Raw genomic sequence first — 3396 nt, 5'->3', positions numbered from 1 at the left:
AGAGATCTAATTTTGTTTTCAAACATGAATAAGTAAACTTTAAGAGAAATCTTAAAACAGTTAAGAGTCTAATATACTTAATGTAGGTGTACTATAAGTTTAAAATCGCATTATATATGTATATAGTGTGAATTTACAGGAATGTTTTTTTACTTTCATTTTTTCCATGCTTCTTTCATTCATCTTGTCCATTGAGCCTTTGTCTTCACTAAAACCACTTTTTGAATTCTCTAATGCACTTTTGTAAGGCATATCCCCTTCGCTTGTATCTAAGTTGTTTGAGGTACACCTCTTTTGAATCATGCATGATGCTGTCACTGGAAATGTATTCCAAGCCACTAGAATCCATTTGTGTAACATTAGGACATTTTTAAAATTTTTATTTGTCCAGTGAGTATATGTTTATGATTGCCATACTCTAGTCACGCACTGTATCACTTTTAAAAGTGATCTTTAAAAGCCTTGTTTACAATGACATCCAACATTTGCAATTGTTTGGTCATCCCCTCCGGGACCATTACTAAATCTTTGTGAAATTCTATTCCTTCTTTATTACCAATTATGTCTGTTCTAGGTTAATTTGCTGAATGACAATTTAGTGAACAACCAATTTGCTTAATTTACCTGTTTCTTTTCACTAATTTTAGTCTACAGGCTTTTATTTTCTTTTCTTAAAAGCATTTTAAGGAAGATGAAACTGATCTCTGCCTCAGTTCCCTGCTACTTGAACTAGACATGTTTCCAACTCAGCCTCCATGTTCCCCTCCCCCACACAGTGTTTTTCTGACTGGAACCTTCATTTTCTTAGGTATCCACCCCTCCTTCGCAGCTGTGGAACCCTGGGAGGCTGAGTGCATCTCCATTATGTCTATGTTACCTTGCACAAGGTAAAGTGAGCCCAGACAGATCAAGAAAGAGAAACTAGAAAGAGTTTTACAGTTTTGTTAGAACTGCCATTTTGGGGGGAGAACACAGTGGATACTCAGGGGAACATTCCAAGTACTTCGGGAGTCACAGACAGGGAGCAGGACTGCGGCCCAGTGCCTTTATTTTGGTTTCCATGGGAGTGAATGGGAAAGGCAGGGTAGGTAGTCTTAGGATTGGCTATCTAAGCTTAAAAGTGGTGCTGCCCCCATGATATGATTTGGGGCTATCTAAAGTTTCCAGTTGTTTTGGGGAGAGCCAGAATTTATTTGGGGACCAGCTAGTACCAATTTTGTAGGTGGCAAGGCATTGATTTACAGATATTAAAAGAATGGTTAATATAATCCCCACTTTAAGTGTGAGTCTCAACCATATATAACACTCCCCTGGTAATGTATGACACAGTTGCCAGTGTCCCCTTAGACTGAGAAAGACTCAGAGAATAGTCTTAGATGACCTGGCCATCTAACACTATGCAGATTTGCAGACTTCACACTGGATGCCAACATGAACTACTGAGATGCAGGTGAGGCAAATTACATCTCAGCAGCGGCCAATGTGGGCAGAGAATTTTCATGTCTTCTCATGCCAGCAGACCACACACAGACCATAGACACCCCCGGGAAGAAAGGAAGGAGCAGGAGGGGTGGGAAGGGATAAGGACTGTATGTTTGTTCAAATGAGTCTGTGGGTGGGGGAATGGGAATAAACATCTAGGATGGTGCAATTCACTTGAATTGACATGATCAGGTTTCCACCATGAGGGTATAAAAGCTAAACTGAGATGTTCAGAGATAAAGAAAACAAGACTGTCAAATTCATCTCTCTTCTGTAGCAAATATTCTAATTTGACATCTTTCAATGGCATTTTATGCAGAAATTCATTGCCACATTTTTTCTTTATAAGTTGAGTGTTTCAGTTGGCTCTGCCTATACATTGGCCTGCTCACTGTTCCTTTAGTATATTACCTCTTCTGGGTATTGTCAAAATTACAGGGGTCTAAGCCTACAGTGAATTATGTTACATTGGATATATTGACTTGCATGTAATAAGTGGAAATTGACTAAAGGTGGTCTTTCAAATGATATATCTTTATATTTGACATAAAAATACCAAGGTAAAATTACTAGACTAAAAGGCCAAAGTATTTTAACCTCTACACAGATGTTAGAGATGACCTGCCAGTCACTTTACAGGTATGGATACTTGCAAGCCCTTCCTCTCTTCCCTCTTCTCTCTCTCTTTCTCTCTCTCTGATACCTGGGTGGAGTGTGACAGTACTCTTAGAGCACATACTGCTTTTCCCATTTTCACATTGTCACTTAAAAATTTTTACTATATATTTAAATGTTCCAAAGGATGTAATTTTTAATATTTGGTAAATATTGACAACTTAAAACTCTTAGATGATCTTTTAAATGTATCCAACTGATATGAATTTCCTTGTAATTTGACTCCCTCTATTATCTTTTTCAAAAATGAATGAAGCTCTTTTTAAATAGTAGGAAATCTTGCATCATTTATTCTTGTCCTAGCAATCATATTTCTATTTCACTTTCTATACAGAAATGTGTTCTACTGTGATATATTATTGTCTGAAAGCCTTTCACCTCATCATACTTCTCTAGAACAAAAATAGCTATGTAAATTTAAATTTTAAAAAATACCTATGACCTTAAGTATCTTAAATGTGAGTATTTTCCATCTAGGTTGAGTTATTACAATCATGCATATTCAGTGGATCAAACAACATGCATTTATTACAAATTATGATCAATCACTGCACACAAAATTAAATTTTTTATTGGGAATGCATTCTGCAATGAAATAGAGTGGGGAGATTGTTAAAATGCCTTGCTTAAGAACATAGAATGAGGTAAAGATAGCCTGTTAAATAAGTGGTATTGGGGAAATTGGACAGCTATATGCAAAAAATGAAACTAGACCACTTTTTACACCAAATACAAGAATAAACTCTTAAATGTAAGACTCAAAACCATAAAACTCCTAGAAGAAAATATAGGCAGTAAAATCTCTGACATTTCTCATAGCAATATTTTTTTCTGATATGTCTCTCAGCCAAGAGAAGCAAAAGAAAAAATAAATAGATAAACTATATCAACCTAAAAATGTTTGCTCACAAAGGAAATTATGAGCAAAATGAAAAGACAACTGCATGGAAAAAATTATTTGTCAATGATACATCTGATAAGCAGTTAATATTCAAACTTTATAAAGAATTCATACTGTTCAAAACCCCTCCCCCCCAAAAAACAATCAATGAAATTAGAAAAATGGGCAGAGGACCTAAATATTCACAGGACCTGCACATTCTCCAAAGAGGACATACAGATGGCCAACAGACATATGAAAAGATGCTCAATGCCACTAATCATAAGAGAAATACAAGTTAAAACCATAATGAGATATCACCTCACACCTGTCAGAATGGCTATCATCAATAAATCAAC

The sequence above is a fragment of the Phyllostomus discolor genome, chromosome 3 (genome assembly GCF_004126475.2).
Source record: "Phyllostomus discolor isolate MPI-MPIP mPhyDis1 chromosome 3, mPhyDis1.pri.v3, whole genome shotgun sequence".
Lineage (NCBI taxonomy): Eukaryota > Metazoa > Chordata > Mammalia > Chiroptera > Phyllostomidae > Phyllostomus > Phyllostomus discolor.
Note: the sequence above shows the minus strand (reverse complement) of the source record.